This window comes from Pan paniscus, chromosome 9 (genome assembly GCF_029289425.2).
Source record: "Pan paniscus chromosome 9, NHGRI_mPanPan1-v2.0_pri, whole genome shotgun sequence".
NCBI classification, from domain to species: Eukaryota; Metazoa; Chordata; class Mammalia; order Primates; family Hominidae; genus Pan; species Pan paniscus.
Window position 1 is genome coordinate 49740366 of NC_073258.2, and position 18433 is coordinate 49758798.

An 18433-nucleotide genomic window follows, 5' to 3' on the forward strand; every position below is an offset into this window, starting at 1 on the left:
CCTCAGCCTCCCAAGTAGCTGGGATTACAGACGTGTGCCACCGTGCCCAGCTAATTTTTTCTATTTTTAGTACAGACAGGGTTTCACTGTGTTAGCCAGGATGGTCTTGATCTCCTGACCTTGTGATCTGCCCGCCTGAGCCTCCCAAGGTGCTGGGATTATAGGCATGAGCCACAGCACCCAGCCCAAAAGTTTGTTTTTAAATAGTTTCTGGCCAGCATGGTGGCTCAAGCCTGTAATCCCAGCACTTTGGGAGGCTGAGGCAGGTGAATCACTTGAGGCCAAGAGTTTGAGACCAGCCTGGCCAACATGGCAAAATCTCATCTCTACTAAAAATAGAAAAATTAGCTGGGCATGGTGTCAAGGGCCTGTAGTAGCTCTTCTGGAGACTGAGGCACGAGAATTACTTGAACCCGGGAGGCGGAGGTTGCAGTGAGCCAACATTGCATCACTGTACTCCATCCTGGGCGACAAGGCGAGATTGTCATAGATAGATAGATAGATAGATAGATAGATAGATAGATAGATAGACAGATAGACAGACAGACAGACAGACAGACAGACAGACTGACTGACTGACTGATAGATAGTTTCCCAATGCTATCTATAACCCAAATTAGCTCAGTAAAGAGGTTTGCAAAGCTTTTTAAAAAACTGCACTTGTAGGCCGGGTGTGGTGGCTCATGCCTGTAATCTAAGCACTTTGGGAGGCCAAGGTGAGCAGATTACCTGAGGTCAGGTCAGGAGTTGGAGGTCAGCCTAGCCAACATGGCGAAAACCCGTCACTACTAAAAAAAAATACAAAAATTACCTGGGCGTGGTGGTGCCCACCTGTAATCCCAGCTACTCAGAAGGCTGAGGCAGTTACTTGAACCTGGGAGGCGGGGGCTGCAGAGCTGAGAACACACCACTGCACTCCAGCCTGGGTGACAGAGTGAGACTCCATTTCAAAAAATAATAATAATAAATAAAAATTGCACTTGTAAATGTATGCAGAGACTATTAAACAGAAATAGCACGCAATAAAAACAATGAATATATAATAAACATAATGTCTTTCCATAATTATTTCCCATCAGCTTGAAAGGGGAAGTAGGAAGGACAAGTCCACAGTATAGTTTTGGCACATGAGTTTAATATCAGACAGCCTAGAAACAAAAAGGAGAAAACAGGACATGACAGGAGGCAAACTCTTGGATGCTTTATTCATTTTTACTAGTGGTTTACTATTTCCTTGATTTTATTTGGAAAAGCATGTCTTGGCCCAGAAAGGCAAGAGTGCAGACTGCCAGCAATATCAGATTCTCCTTTTCTTATTCTTTGGAGCTATTGAAAACTGAGCCAAAATCAGAGTTGTCTAGGAGCCTTCTGACTGTTCAGGCAATAAAAAACACGAAGTTTCAAGATCAGAGCTCCACAAGGTTTTTATCGTACAAATCTTTTTTTTTTTTTTTTTTTGAGACAGAGTCTCACTCTGTCGCCCAGGCTAGAGTGCAGTGGCGCCATCTTGGCTCACTGCAGCCTCCACCTCCTGGATTCAAGCAATTCCCCTGCCTCAGCCTCCTGAGTAGCTGAGACTATAGGCACACACCACCACATTCAACTAATTTCTGTTATTTTTAGTAGAGACGGGGTTTCACCATGTTGGCCAGGATGGTCTCGATCTCCTGACCTCGTGATCCACCCGACTCAGCCTCCCAATGTGCTGGGATTACAGGCGTGAGCCACCACACCAGGCCTACAGTACAAACCTTAACCATAATGTCTTTTGATGGAAAGCTGCTTACATTTTTTTCCAGATAACTCCTTGGAGCTTTTAAAGTACTCCATCTTCAGAAGACAATGACTTAAATTCACAGAATTAAAATGTTAAGTCTTTTTCCTATTACTAATCCTTAATACTGAACTGTTCCAAAACATAAAATTAAAGTGCCATTTGACTAGACATGGAGTAGTCAACAAATAATTACCAGATATCTACTTTATGCAAGGCCCCAGTACTTATGTAACACTATAGACTGTAAAATTTCCTCTATGCACAGCACTGGGTTTAGTACGATACACACAACACATAAAGGCATAATCATTTTGTTTTCTTTTCTTTTCTTTCTTTTTTTTTTTTAAAGAAAGGTGTTTCACTTTTTCACCCAGGCTGGCTGGAGTACATTGGCACAATGATAGCTTTCTGTAACCTCCTGGGCTCAAGGAGTTGAGTCCTGCCTCAGCCTCCCAAATAGCTAGGACTACAGGTGTGCACCACCATGCCTGGCTAAATAATTTTATTTGTAGAGACAGAGTCCCTGTATTTACCCAGGCTGGTCTCAAACTCCTGGCCTCAAGCAATCCTCTTGCCTCAGCCTCCTAAAGTGCTGGTAATGCAGGCATGAGCTACCATGCCTGGCCCATAATATTGTTTAGATATATTTGCAATCATCATTTGACCTCTGATATCAAATAATATCTTCTAGCTTTTTCTATCCTACATTATCTATATATGGAAGACAGAATCTTGATGTTGGCTGTGTACCAGGTTGTATATAAATCTCCATTTCGGCTGGGCGTGGTGGCTCACGCCTCTAATCCTAGCACTTTGGGAGGCCCAGGCGGGCAGATCACGAGGTCAGTAGATCAAGACCATCCTGGCCAACACGGTGAAACCCGTCTCTACTAAAAATACAAAAAATTAGCCAGGCATGGTGGCGGGCACCTGTACTCCCAGCTACTCAGGAGGCTGAGGCAGGAGAATGGCGTGAACCCGGGAGACAGAGCTTGCAGTGAGCCGAGATCGCTCCACTGCACTCCAGCCTGGGCAAAAGAGCGAGACTCCGTCTCAAAAAAAAAAAAAAATCTCCATTTCAAAACTAGCTTGTCTCTTTTTAATTCCTGCTCATTAGTATTACAGGGAATGTTTACATTTCTCTGGAATAAAGTCTTTCAACCTAACAAACCAAAAGATCACAGGAAAAAAACAAAATCACGTTAGAAGCGCTAAACTGTCTTTCTCAGAGCTTCCCCCTCTCCCTCATTAACATTTCTCAAAGAGAAAAACACCACTGTGATGCTCCTCTCACAGATCATTCATGAAGTTACTGAGCTGGGACCAGAGAGACTCCATCAACTGGGCACACAGCCACTCACCAATACCCTTTGTTTAAAGTCTCAACAGCCATTCAACCCACATTATTGTGTTCCACTCAAGCCCATCAACATTTTTTTAAGAGGAAACAATCAGGAAACTAAAACAAACGCCACTTAACTAGAAATGAAGAAAAGACTGAATCCATATGCCTCACAAACAAAAATTCTCTAAAACTGATGGCTCACTTTAAGTTTCCTATCTGAAATAGCAGTATTATTTTTAACAGGCTCATATTCCTAAAAAAATTAAAAACAAATAATCATAAAAAACTTGTTAAAAAAATAAACTCATAATCTTGATCTGGCAAAGCATTCTAAACACCAAATGCAAATGTATATACTGAAGGAGTCAAGACCTCCAGCGGCCTTTTGCCTGGGGCTAAGGAGCGTATGGGGGAAAAAGCACTCTTCCCAACAGCTGGGTGTGGTGGCTCAAGCCTGTAATCCCAGCACTTTGGGAGGCCGATGGGGACAGAACACCTGAGGTCGGGAGTTCGAGACCAGTCACGGCTAACATGGTGAAACCCTGTTTCTACTAAAAATACAAAAAATCAGCCAGGCATGAATGGTGGTACACACCTGTAATCCCAGCTACTCTTCCAAAGAGCCATGATCCCTGACAAGATGATTCTAAATTTCAAATTTTACAAGTGCTGTGCAGAGCTCTGTACTAAGTCTAACTCAAAGTTATTTCGGCTGAAAATAACAGAAAGCTTACACAAAAACTAGAGTTAACTGAAAGGGTACTAGACCACTCCAAGAACTCCAAACAGGCCCACACCTGGAAAGTCTTTAGGCATCCAGATTTCTGTTCTGCATGTGGATGGCTGCCCTCTCTCCAGAGCTGCATTTCTCATCTATGCTTCTTTCCAGATGAAATCTACTTACTTCTCCCTCCTTACGGAATGACCTTCACTGCTTCCACCTGTACGAGCCTGAACTTGGCTGCATACCAGCATCTGATTTTATGTCCTGAGTTCTCTGAATGTAGGTGACTATTTGTATCTTAAAGACTTGAATCTCAGTTCCAATCTCAAATTCCTAGGACAAAGTGATTTGCCCAGCTTGGGCCAGGTGTCCACCTCTGGTGCAATAAGATATTACAAGAGGGGCTAAATCACAAGGTATAATTAGAGTAGGGACTATATGCCTGAACCACTCCCCTAAAGTATATGCAATACACTAAGCAGTAAGGCAGTTTCCATCCTCAAAAAGCTTAAAATCTTGCTGAAATAATAAAATATTAAATCAGGTACAGGAATGAATGGACAGGAAAAGCCTCATGAAAAAGATTAGCTGTGCACTAAATGACAAATACTGAATCATGAGCAGGGAGGGGCTGAAAAGCATTCCTAAACACGAAATGTGATGTCTGCTCCTCTTGCTCTAGCCATCTAGGAAATACAGACCTAAGGGATAAATAATCTTTTACCACATAAACAGCTTCCAGTAAAATATCCTTGTTCAAAGCCTGCTATAAAATGACTTTGAACACAAAGCAGTGCTGCTTCATCATGCAGTAATCACCCACTAGCTGACAAATGTCAAACAGTTATGCATTTCCAAGCTGTCATCACCACCCTGACTTCCTTTCACTCCTCGGCCCCCACGAGACTCTTGCTCAGAGAGCACTCAAAATCAGGCAAGCGGGCTGGGCGCGGTGGCTCACGCCTGTAATCCCAACACTTTGGGGAGGCCGAGGTGGGTGGATCACGAGGTCAGGAGTTCAAGACCAGCCTGGCCAAGATGGCGAAACCCCGTCTCTACTAAAAATACAAAAATTACCCGGGCATGGTGGTGGGCACCTGTAATCACAGCTACTTGGGAGGCTGAGGCAGGGAGAATGGCTTGAAACCAGGAGGTGGAGGCTGCAGTGAGCCGAGATCGCGCCACTGGACTCCAGCCTGGGCGACAGAGAGAGACTCCTTCTCAAACAACAACAACAAAACAAAAAACAGGCAAGCAGCCAGTAAACGGCACAGGTGTTTCTCACTGAGAATATCCCACCCGATCTAGCATGTTAAGTTAGCAGCAGCAACACCCAGACAGAATTCATCCAGGAAAGAAACACTAGCTGAGCTATGTGACTGCAGTGTGAGGGAAAGCGGCTGGAGCTGAAAAGTAGAATGTTTCCCATACACAAAAGCTAGAAGTACAAAGCAACTGGAAAAAGCCTACAGTAAATTATCTGTACAAAACAGAAATTAACAAAAACTTAACAGATGTCTAAATAATACTGGGTTAAAAAAGACAATCTACTCACAGTAGACTATTAGTCACCTCACATTATCACCAATATCATACATATTCACACAGTCTGCAAGAGCTTACCTCAATCTCACAGGAAACAAAAAGGTAAAAGAACAAGGAGAAAGTGGTGACAGTTTCTAACTTAATGATTATTTTGCTAAAGAGTAGCAATGTTACTGTGAAAATGGAAACTACTTGGCCAGGCGTGGAGGCTCACACTTGTAATCCCAGCACTTTGGGAGGCCAAGGCGGGTGGATCTCCTGAGGTCAGGAGTTTGAGACCAGCCTGGCCAACATGGTGAAACCCCGTCTCTACTTAAAACACAAAATTAGCTGGGTGTGGTGGCGCACGCCTATAATCCCAGCAACTTGGGAGGCTGAGGCAGGAGAATCGCTTGAACCCAGGAGGCAGAGGTTGCAGTGAGCCAAGATCTCACCACTGTACTCCAGCCTGGTGACAGGGCGAGACTGTCTCAAAAAAAAAAAAAAAAAAAAAAGAAAGAAAGAAAGAAAGAAAGAAAAAGAAAATGGAAACTACTGACCCTTCGAAATTAAAAGTATAACACTACAAAATTACACAGCCCAGGAATCAAAAAACTTCATTTTGCATAATCCCCAAACTAAAGATGTTCCCCCCAAAACACAGTTTTAATGGAGTTATAACTTAGAAAGAAAGTAAAATTATTCAACTCCATTTTGTCAAAGCTGAATGTAGCTACAAAAAGAAGACCTGGAGGTCATAAAGTTAGTGGAGAGTTCTTTCTAAAGCCGTATTGGGCTGGGCGCGGTGGCACGCGTCTGTAATTTCAGCACTTCGGGAGGACGAGGCAGGTGGATCACCTGAGGTCAGGAGTTCGAGACCAGCCTAGCCAACATGGTGAAACCCCATCTCTACTAAAAATACAAAAATTAGCCAGGCATGGTGGCAGGTGCCTATAATCCCAGCTACTCGAGGTTGAGGCAGAAGAATCGCTTCAACCCGGGAGGCGAAGGCTGCAGTGAGCTGAGATCGCACCACTGCACTCCACCCTGGGCAACAAGAGTGAAACTCTGTCTCAAATAAATAAAACCATATCTGCACCCATGAACATATCTAAAAGTGGCACATCAAATTTGATTAAGTGAGATCCATTAGGTATCAATGCAATCACTAAAAAAACCTCATCATTCTTGATACTTTCTCCATTTTTTTTTTTTTTTTTTTTTGAGACAGGGTCTCCCTGCTGCCCAGGCTGGAGTGTAGTGGCGTGATCTCAGTTCACTGCAACCTTCACCTCCTGGGTTCAAGCCATTCTTGTGCCTCAGCCACTTGAGGAGCTGGGATTACAGACACGCACCACCACATCTGGCTAAGTCTTGTATTTTCAGTAGAGACAGTGTTTCACCATGTTGGCCAGGCTGGTCTCAAACTTCTGGCCTCACGTGATCCGCGTGTCTTGGCCTCCCAAAGTGCTGGGATTAAAGGCGTGAGCCACCGTGCTCAGCTTTACAACATATCAACAGGGCTGGATTGTGCTCATCTTTAGAAAATATCAACAGGGCTGGGTGCGGCAGCTCACACCTGTAATCCCAACACTTTGGGAGGCCAAGGCAGGAGGATCACTTGAGGACAGGTGTTCAAGACTAGGAGAGATCCCGTCTCTACAAATACTACAAAAATTAGCCAGGTGTAGCGGTGTGCACCTGTAGTCCCAGCTACTCGGAAAGCTGAGGCTGGAGGATCGCTTGAGCCCAAGAGTTCCAGGCTATAATTGCACCACTGCACTCAAGTCTGGGCAACAAAGAGAGATCCTGTCTCTAATGGAAAAGAAGGCCAGCATGGTAGCTCATGCCTGTAATCCCAGCACTTTGGGAGGCCGAGGCAGGAGGATTGCTAGAGACCAGGGGTCAAGACCAGCCTGGGAAACATAGTGGGACCCCATCTCTACAAAAAATAAAATTAGCCAAGCATGGTGTTGTGCACCTATAGTCCCGGCTACTTGGGAGGCTGAGGTGGGGAAGGATCACTTGAGGCCTGGGAGGTTGAGGCTACAGTGAGCCACGATAACGCCACTGCACTCCAGCCTGAGTGACACAATGAGACCTTGTCTCGGAAAACAACAACAGCCCAAAAAAGCCCCGAACTTTACAAATCTGGAACTTAATGAAGTGTAAAATAAACAAATACGTACTCATGGCCTCCACAGCACAGCAGAGGTTAAAAAATAACTATAGAATTCTATAAAGAAACCTCTACTTTAAGAAGATTCTAAGCCAATTCTATGATAAGACCAAAGTTATTTTACAAAGGTCTCGTCAAGGAAACTGTCTTCAAGGCAGTCATGATGTTGCCCTCCTGTAATCAATCCCAACCACTCAGGAGGCTGAGACAGGAGGACTGCTTGAGCTCAAGAGTTTGCACCAGTTTGGGCTACATAGTGGACCCGTGGACCCCTGTCCCCACCCCGTCTCTAAAAAAAAAAGAAAGAAAGCTGTTTTCGGCAAATAAGGACTCTTGATACAATATAGTTTACAAAGCAAATAGCTAAAACTGATTAAGTCTTAAATCTGCATTACAACTCTAAATATTAGAGCCCTCCTCCCCGCCTCAACTTGTCACTTGAAGCTACGAAGAGACCCAAGTGTCCCCTATTACAAATCCAAAATATTCATTTATAATTTTCAGTTTTCTTTGAACACAGAAGCCTCCTAACAGTAGACTCTCAAAGTAGAAATAGTGAATATGAAATCTAGGAAACCATATTACCCAAGTATTCCACAAGGAACAACGTCCTGTTTAGCAAAGCATTTCAGACACACAAATCTTATCCCTTAAGCCACAACAGACACAAGAAAATGCAAAACAAAATGCACTCATAAAAGGGAACAAAAGGAACACTGACATAGTAGCTACTGCTCATCTATGTATGGCACTCCTAGGCAGTTCACCTGTGTTATTTATTTCATTTGGCTGAAATGCATTACTGACCCAAGAGACTAGTGGTATGCCCATTTTACACATGGAAAAAGAAACAGCATTATCAATACTGTATCAGGCACTGTTCAGTGCCTAGCATAAGTTACCTCAATTAATCCTCACATTACTATTCTGAGTTGGTATCTCCACTTTAAAGATAGGAAAACAGGGCCAGAAATGTTAACTGGTGGTACCCCAAATCCACTGTCCCAAGCTGTCACAGCTATCCTTACCAGGCTGTGTTTATAAAGCCCATTCAAGTCACATCATTCTTTCAAACCATTTCAAGGATTCCACAACCAAAAAATCAACTCTCAATTACAGAAAGACTTAATTCTCCAGATTTTCATCAAAATTTTCTTATTTCTATTTTATTTGCCTTTTGACCATTTCAGTGTACTGTAATTCTAGTATACATGTTCTGGTAACTATAGGATTATATTAATAGCAATCAACTTTGGGAGGCTGAGGCGGGCAGTTCACCTGAGGTCAGGAGTTTGAGACCAGCCTGACCAACATGGAGAAACCCCATCTCTACTAAAAATACAAAATTAGCCAGGTATGGTGGCACATGCCTATAATCCCAGCTACTCGGAAGGCTGAGGAAGGAAAATCGCTTGAGCCCAGGAGGTGGAGGTTGCAGTGAGCTGAGATGGTGCCACTGCACTCCAGCCTGGGCAACAAGAGTGACACTCACTCTCAAAAAAATAAAAATAAAAAAATCAAGAATCAAAGAATAGGCCAGACATGGTGGCTCATGCCTGTAATCACAACACTTTGGGAGGCCCAGACAGGCGGATAACTTGAGATCAGGAGTTCAAGATCAGCCTGGCCAAGCCTGGCCAACATGGCGAAACCCCATCTCTAATAAAAATACAAAAATTAAGACCGGGTGGAGTGGTTCATGCCTGTAATCCCAGCACTTTGGGAGGCCGAGGTGGGCGGATCACCTGAGGTCGGGAATTCGAGACCAGCCTGACCAACATGAAGAAACCCCATCTCTACTAAAAATACAAAAATTAGCTGGGCATGGTGGTGGGCACCTATAATCCCAGCTGCTTGAGAGGCTGAGGCACGAGAATTGCTTGAACCCCTCCCAGCAGAGGTTGCAGTGAGCCGAGATTGAACCACTGTACGCTAGCCTGGGCCACAGAGCGGGACTCTGTCTCAAAAGAACAAATAAATACTGACCTTCATTCAGAGCCATAAAGTCTCCAATACTCATTATTAAGAGGTTAATAACAAGAGTTATTAAGAGGTTATTAAGAGGTTAATAAGGAACATATTAATAACAAGGAGCATTAAGAGGTTAATAACAAGGAGTGAATCTGAAGTCTTACAGCATAAAGTTTGCCTAGCTGCCAGAGACCTTATTTCTATTTCTTCTTTTTTTAATAGAAGTTTTACAAAATTTGTAGGAAAATACAATAATTTTTGTATTTTTTGTAGAGATGAGGTCTAGCTATGTTGCCCAGGCTGGTCTCAAGCTCCTGAGCTCAAGCAATCTGCCCGCCTCAGTCTTCCAAAGTGCTGGGATTACATGCATGCACCACCATGCCCAGCCCCTCTCTCATATGTATACGTGTGTGTGTGTGTGTGTATATTTTTTTGAGATGGAGTCTCGCACTCTCACCCAGGCTGGAGTGCAGTGGTGCCATCTCAGCTCACTGCAAGCTCCGCCTCCCGGGTTCACGCCATTCTCCTGCCTCAGCCTCCCAAGTAGCTGCGACTACAGGCGCCTGCCACCATGCCCGGCTAATTTTTTTGTATTTTTAGTAGAGACGGGGTTTCACCGTGTTAGCCAGGATGGTCTCGATCTCCTGACCTTGTGATCTGCCTGCCTCGGCCTCCCTACATCTTTTTAAGGGAGAAAAATAGGAGAAAGGCCTTTCATGCAATTGACAGATACTCTCAATATCTTTTTTTTTTTGGGCGGGGGGGGGGGGGGCGGGGGAGGGAATGGAGTTTTGCTCTTGTAGCCCAGGCTGGAGTGCAGTGGCTTGATCTTGGCTCACTGTAACCTCTGCCTCCCTAGTTCAAGCGATTCTCCTGCCTCAGCCACCTAAGTAGCTGGGATTACAGGCATGCGCCACCACGCCTGGCTAATTGTGTATTTTTGGCAGAGACGGGGTTTCTCCACGTTGGTCAGCCTGGTCTCGAACTCCCGACCTCAGATGATCCGCCCACCCTGGCCTCCCAAAGTGCTGGGATTACAGGTATGAGCCACCATGCCCAGCCAGCTTTCTTCACACTAGAACAAACTGAGAGACCTATGAGTATCTTTGAAATGTTCATACCTGAAAGTATTATTCTAACTAGGCCATTAATGACAGATTTACAAATTTATCTGTGCACAACATAAAATACCTAGAAATTGGTCCACCTAAGAAAGCCATTCATATATTATAGGTATAAAGCAAAGGCAGGAACTTGTCAATTCTTATCCTCTTCACGTGATACTTTTTCAGCACACATTTTTTGAAAATGCTGTGCCAGGCACAGTGGCTCACACCTGTAATTGCAGAACTTTGGGAGGCTGAGGTGGGCGAATCACCTGAGGTCAGGAGTTCAAGACCAGCTTGACCAACCTGGAGAAACCCCCGTCTCTACTAAAAATACAAAAAATTAGCTGGGGGTCATGGCATATGCCTGTAATCCCAGCTATTCGGGAGGCTGAGGCAGGAGAATCGCTTGAACCCGGGAGGCAGAGGTTGTGGTGAGCCAAGATCATGCCATTACACTTTAGTCTGGGCAACAAGAGCGAAACTCCACCTCAAAAAAAAAAAAAGAAAGAAAGAAAGAAAATGCTGTATATTCAAAGATAGGAAAATCTGACTAGATTAGAAATTTAAAATGCTATAAACAGTGATTTGGATTATCGTTATAGACCACTTTATACATGCTGACATATTTGTATTTTCAAGAAGTTTGAATATGTCAGTGGACGTCTCTCTGTGATTGGCAATCCATATGAAGAGCATGAATTGTAATCAATTGAACCTTTATAGAACTCCAAGAAAGGAGAAGACAGCAAAATAAAGGAGACATTCCTGACCTCAAGAAGTAAAGGAACACAGCCATAAAAGGAAATTAGGGCTGGGCACGGTGGTTCATGCCCGTAATCCCAGCACTTTGGGAGGCCGAGGCGGGCAGATCACCTGAGGTCAGGAGTTTGAGACCAGCCTGGCCAAAATGGTGAAACCCCATCTCTACTAAAAATACAAAATTAGCCAGGCTAGGTGGCTCATGCCTGCAGTCCCAGCTACTCAGGAGGCTGAGGCAGCTTGAACCCAGGAGGCGGAGGTTACAGTGAGCTGACATCGCGCCACTGCACTCCAGTCTAGGCGACAAGAGCGAAACTCCATCTCAAAAAAAAAAAAAAAAAAAAAAGGAAATTAGGTCCTGATACATGCTACAAAATGATGCAGGGACCTTGAAAACAACACGCTAAGTGAAATAAGCCAGACACAAAAAGCCAAGTATTACATGATTCCAGTTACATGAAATATCTAGAATAAGAAAATTCACAGAAACAAAGATAGATTAGAGGCTACCAGAGGCTGGGGGGAGGGGAAAATTGAGAGTTATTGCTTAATGGTTACAGAGGTTCTGTATGGGGTGATGAAAACATTTTGGAAAGATCACAGTGATGATTGCACAACACCTCAATGTAACTAATGTCACTGAATTATACACTTAAAAATGGTTAAAACGGGCCAGGCACGGTGGCTCAAGCCTGTAATCCCAACACTTTGGGAGGCTGAGGCAGGTGGATCACGAGGTCTGGAGTTCAAGACCAGCCTGGCCAAGATGGTGAAACCCCGTCTCTACTAAAAATACAAAAATTAGCCAGGCACAGTGGCAGGAACCTGTAATCCCAGCTACTCGGGAGGCTGAGGTAGGAGAATCGCTTGAACCAGGGCGACAGAGATTGCAGTAAGCCAAGATCGAGTCACTGCACTCTAGTCTGGGTGACAGAGTGAGACTCCATCTCAAAAAAAAGGTTAAAACAACCTAAATGTAAGACCTAAAACTATAAAACTCCTAGAAGAAAATATAGAGGAAAAACTTCATGATATTGGATTTGACAATGATTTCATGGATATGACACCAAATGTGCAGGCAACAAAACCAGAAATAAACAAATGGGACTATAGCGAACATGAAATATTTTGTGTATCAAAGCATACAATCAACAAAGTGAAAGACAAATTACAGAATGGGAGAAAATATCTGCAAATCATCTATCTAATAAGGGGTTAATATCCAGAAAATAGAGGCTGGGTGTGGTGGCTCACATCTGTAATCCCAGTACTTTGGGAGGTCGAGGCGGGCGGATCACCTGAGGTTGGGAGTTCGAGACCAGCCTGGCCAACATGGTGAAACTCCCTCTCTACTAAAAATACAAAAATTAGCCGGGCGTGGTAGCACATGACTGTAGTCCCAGCTACTCAGGAGGCCAAGGCAGGAGAATGGCTTGAACCCAGTGGGCGGAAGTTGCAGTGAGCAGAGATCACACCACTGCACTCCAGCCTGAGCAACAGAGCAAGACTCCATCTCAAAAAAAAAAAAAAAAAAATTCCAGAAAATATAAAGAACTTCTATAATTCAACAATACAAAATCAAAAAACTTGATTAAAAACTGGGAAATGGCCTTGGACATTTCTCCAAAGATAATATATAAATGGCCAACAAGCATATGAAAAGATGCTCAACATCACTAGTCAGCAGAGAAATACAAATCAAAACTACCACAGTGAGGTATCTCACACCCATTAAGATGGCCATGAAAAAATAAAAAGTATTGTCAAGGATGTAGAGAAACTGGAACCCTTGTGTACTACTGGCAAGACTGTAAAATGGTGCAACTGCTATAGAAAAAAGTATAGGGGTTCTTCAAAAAACAAACAAACAAATAAAAAAACACTATTCCAGTGGCCTAGATTCTTTCAAAATAATAAAAATTAAAAACAGAATTATCACTTGATCCAGCAATCCCACTTTGGGGTATATATCCAAAACAACTGATATTGTTCCAGAGGCTGGAATATCTATTTGCACACCTAGTCACATTAGCACTATTCACAATAGCCAAGAGGTAGCTGCAACCCAAAAGTCCATTAGTGGATGCAGTCCATAAACAATATGATATATATATATACACAATGGGGTATTAGCCCTAAAAGGAAATAAATCCGGTCACACAGTACAACATGGGTGAGTCTTGAGGACATTACACTAAGTGAAATAAGTCTGTCACAAAAAACAGACATGGTATGATTCCACTTACATGATGTTATCTAAAGTAGTCAAATTGGTAGAAACAGAAATAATGGTGGTTACCAGGGGCTAGCAGGAGGGGGAAAAGGGGAGCTGTTGTCTAACAGGTATAGAGTTTCAGATACGCAAGATGAAAAACTCACAGATCTGTTTTCCAACAGTGCGAATGTACTTAATGTCACAGAACACTTAAAAATGGCTAAGTTAGTAAATGTTGTGGGTTTTTTGTTTTTTTTTTTTCTGAGACAGAGTCTTGCCTTGTCGCCCAGGCCGGAGTGCAATGGTGCAATCTCAGCTCACTGCAACCTCCACCTCCTGGGCTCAAGGGATTCTCCTGCCTCAGCCTCCCAAGTAGCTGGGACTACAGGCACATGCCACCACACCTGGTTAATTTTTGTATTTTTAGTGGAGATGGGGTTTCACCATATTGGCCAGGCTGGTCTCGAACTCCTGACCTCGTGATCCGCCCACCTCAGCCTCCCAAAGTGCTGGGATTACAGGTGTGAGCCACTGCGCCCGGCCAATTTTGTGTTTTTAACCACAATTTTAAAATGTAGGCCAGGCTCAGTGGCTCACATCTGTAATCCGAAGTTCAAAACCAGCCTGGGCAAAACAGTGACACCCTGTCTCTACAAAAACAAACAAACAAAAAAAACACCGGGTACGGTGGCTTACACCTATAATCCTAGTACTTTGGGAGGCTGAGGTGGGCAGATCACCTGAGGTCAGGAGTTCTAGATCGGCCTGGCCAACATGGTGAAACCCCATCTCTACTAAAAATACAAAAAACATCTGGGCGCAGTGGTGGGCGCCTGTAATCCCAGCTACTCGGGAGGCTGAGGCAGGAGAATTGCTTGAGCCCGGGGGACAGGGTGTGCAGTGAGCACTCCAGTATGGTTGACAGAGCAAGACTCCATGGCAGGGTTGGGGGGGACCGGACCCACATCACAAAACTGTGACTAAGATAAGCCTATTTTGGGAAGATAGGCATTTCTATAGCATATGAAAAGGATGGGCAAGATAAAGACCCAATATTTAACAATCATCTCTGAGTGGTGGCACTATGGGTGAGTTTCTTCATTTTTTGACTTACCTGTTTTTTTTTTTATAGTGAATCTGTAACTTCTGTATTAAGAAAAATACACGGAAATCTTTAGAAAAAAATCATTTTGGCTAAAAACTTCACTGTCTGCCTATTACATCATGGGTATTTCACCATGTTACTGAAGCTGAACTAATACCATGTGAGACAGATGCTGTTTCTTTCATTTTGCAGGTGCGAATAAACTGAGGAGCAGAACAGTTGAGTGACTTGCCAAGGTTCTGTAACCAGTAAATGACAGAGCAAGCATTACAATCCAGGCCTAGTTCTAACTTCAATTCAGGGTCCTTTCCCATTTCATTACACCTCAAAGGGCAGATTGCATTATTACTCGTGATGTTGTTTATAAAAAAAAAAAAACATAACCTTGGGCAAGTAAGTCACTTAACTTCTAGGGCCCTCAGTTTCCTCATCCAAAAAGTGAAGGGGTTCTAGAAAAGATATTCCATCTCTAACAGCCCCTCTTGCTACCAGATCTTAAGTCTAGATAGCACAATCTCTAAAGAAAACCCTGGGTTTTCTTTAAAGGGGTCAGAATGAATGGTTGAATAGAAGTTGAGGCCTGTGATCTGGGCCAAAGGCCATTCTTAATGGAAACAGGTGGTGGACTGTCATGAGGAAAGAACCACTAGGGGAACCATAACCTTCCTGGTTAAAGCAACAACTGAAAGCTCCAGCTTTGCTTTACCAACAGTGCTGCTTCAATCTTGGCTAACTCATGATCAGAAACCACATACTAGGTAAGTAAAGCCAGAAGAATATAAAAATTAACATGAGAAGAAAATCACTGTAGCAACAGTTTGTGTATGCTATTGTAATTCCATGATTTTCTAAGTGGACTCCTTAATGCTAAAACAGAAAAGGTGATTCTATATTGAGACGCCTTCATTCTCACCAAGGATTAATAGAGAGGCTGAAACTTCCATAGCGGTTGGAGAGAAGCTACACTTGTGGGCAAGGGGAAAGCATCCAATTAAAGCCTTCCCAATTCATGGGTAATCAAAGACAGTGAAAAGAACTTTAAAAGGTGAAGTTCCGGGCGGGGGCGGTGGCTCACGCCTGTAATCCCCAGCACTCTGGGAGGTCGAGGCGGGTGGATCACCCGAGGTCAGGAGTTCGAGACCATCCAGCCTGATCAACATGGTGAAACCCCGTCTATAGTAAAAATACGAAAATTAGCCAGGCGTGGTGGCACATGCCTGTAATCCCAGCTACTTGGGAGGCTGAGGCAGGAGAATTGCTTGAACCTGGGGAGGTTGCAGTGAGCCGAGATAGCGCCACTGCACTCCAGCCTAAGCAACAAGAGCGAAACTCCGTCTTAAAAAAAAAAAAAAAAAGATGAAGTTCTTGTAAAAGATTCATTATTTGTAACCTCTTACACTGCACACATTATAAAGCGTTTCATGCTCTTTAAAACTGTTATACAGCCTTTTTACTCGAAGGTAATAAACCTACAGCTCTCTCCTGGCGAGAAAGATTCCATTTTGCGGAAACAGATTCCAGTCAAAATCTCACCACATTCCCCTCAACTATGGGTATGAGCCTAAACCAATGAGAAGCTCCTTGGTGCATGTGTAATGGTCTCCAAGAATTACAACAACATCCTGCCCGGAGGACCACAACCAAGACACCACTGGCTTTAAAATCAAAGCCTGGTCCCTAGCGAAGAAAGCACTTTAATGTGCTCCTCCCGCTCCCGGGTGCGAGATTCCTGCCCAGCTACTAGGCCACGACTGGGTGAGCACCTGATGTGGGGGGAGGGCGAGCCAAGGCCGTAGCGGATCTGGGGCGAGGAACGAGGGGCTCTCGAGGCTCGGGAAAAGCGCTGCCTTCTAGGGGCGCGGACCCTTCGGCACCCACAGGAGTGGACACTAAGAACACCTGAGGCGACAGGGGCAGAGATGGGGTGTCCCGGGCAGGTAGCCTGGGTCCAGCACGGCAGCCAGAAAGAGGAGGAAAACGGAGCTGGCCCTGGGCAGGGCACGAGGCCTCTGAGCCTAGAGAGTGAAGGTAAAGGGCGCGGGGAGAGGAAGCAAAGCCACGAGGAGGGCGGGTCTCCCTGGGCGCGGGGGCACGCGCTGGGCAAACGCGACAGGACCCGGGGAGCCGGGGACCCCGACATGCAGGAGGAGATCGCAGCCCTACCCCAGGACGCAGGGAACGAGGAGAGGCCGCGCCCGAAGGGCCCTGTGACCCGCGGCCTCCCTAACCGGACCCGCCCCGCGGCGCCTCCCTCTTGCCTTTTTTCCCCTCCCTCCCTCCCGCGGCCCGTTATCCTGCGGCCGCAGCACTCACCAGCGGCTGCACCTGAGCCCGCCGCTGCCTCAGCTGCTGCCTGCGCCTCCGCAGCCGCCGCCGCCGCCTCGCTGCTGAGGCCGAATCCCGGGGGAGCCTCCGCGTCCCGCCGCCGCTGCCGCTGCCGCCAGAGCAGAACACCCCAAAATGGCGGCACTTCCGGCACCTACCACCGGCGGGGAGGGCAGAGGAGGAGGGGGAGCGCGGCGAGGGGGAACGTATCACCGCGGCGCCGCCCGCAGCGCCGATGCGAGCGGAGCGCGGCGTAGGGGCGGGCCGAGCGCCGGGCGCTACAGCGCCCCCTCGGGCTGGGAAGTGGAGGAGCAGCCGCACCTAAGCCCCTGGGGCCGCGGGCGGAGCCCTCAACCGAGGGAGCTGCAGGGGCGCATCTCTTTGTCTCCGAGCCCTACTGGAGGGAAGAGCCAGGCCTGGGAATCTGAAGTTCTCGACTCCGCCCACCGCACCCACAGGAGCTCTAGATGACCCTGGTGGGCAAGGAGGCACCCCTACTGGGCACTGAATAGGAGCATAATAAGATATTTGTTGAATAAATGGATGAGTGAGTGACTGGTGCTTGGCCAGCGTTGGGCACATGGCACGCCCCTTTTTGCCCCAGCAGACAAGCAACAGCATCTAGGCCTTCCTTCTTTGCTGGGATGTGAATATGTGTGTTCCAAGTGCAGGGAGTGCTTTTTAGCAAGATAATCAGTGTGAACGCACAACCTGGCAACGATCGCTGCGACATAAGGAAGTTCACAAAGATTCTATTAAGAGACCGATTGCCCAGCCATAACCTGGTTTTACCGAAAAAAAAAAAAAATATATATATATATATATATATATTTTTTTTTTTTCTTAACTCAGGTTAGGTCTCTAAAGACTTCCTCCTGAGTTACTCTGGAATCCCTGGGTCTAGATGGAACGCAAGCAGTACAATTTGTTGTTGTTGTTGTTTAAGCCAACATTTATTCCTAGGTTCCAGACCTTCTGAGGCAGTTAAATGCAGATTAAGAAAGAAAACTTTGTTCTGGAAGCTTTTGGCCCCATCAACATGCAAATAACTCATGGGTTGGTTTCTCTCTAACATCATCTGGCTTCCCAGAGAATATAATTTTTATACCCACAAATACTGATTATATCCTACCTTACCACAAACAACAAGTGGGCTTCCAAGCAGAAGCCTCAAGGGTTTTCCTCTTTCGCCTTTGGGGGGGAGAAAACTAACCACAGTTTTTCTGGTACCATATAGTCCTTAAATTGTACATGATCATATTCCCTAATTGTACTGGGTAGTTTTATATACATTCATAATGCTGATATATGATCTTGTTCTTGTTAATAGTTTTATGTGTAGTTGACTGAAAACATCCTATATTTATAGACCATTATAGCTTACAGAATGTGGTCACAAA

At 45.1% G+C, this 18433-nt stretch overlaps 1 protein-coding gene across 14 annotated transcripts in view; it reads right to left on the minus strand.

Annotated features, from left to right (window-relative positions):
* The window catches only part of CELF1 (CUGBP Elav-like family member 1), a 99408-nt gene that overhangs the window by 70025 nt on the left and 10950 nt on the right, over positions 1 to 18433 (minus strand). For 10 of the 14 annotated variants that reach the window (XM_063608482.1, XM_063608481.1, XM_063608480.1 and 7 more), the window contains exon 1: positions 17022 to 17144. The exons of 1 other annotated variant lie outside the window; for it this stretch is intronic. The gene's annotated coding sequence lies outside the window, so the exon portion shown is untranslated. Of the gene's footprint in view, positions 1 to 17021; positions 17766 to 18433 lie in introns of those variants that run through there. 3 more of the 14 variants (XM_063608475.1, XM_034932588.3, XM_008968082.5) reach the window with 3 other exon arrangements.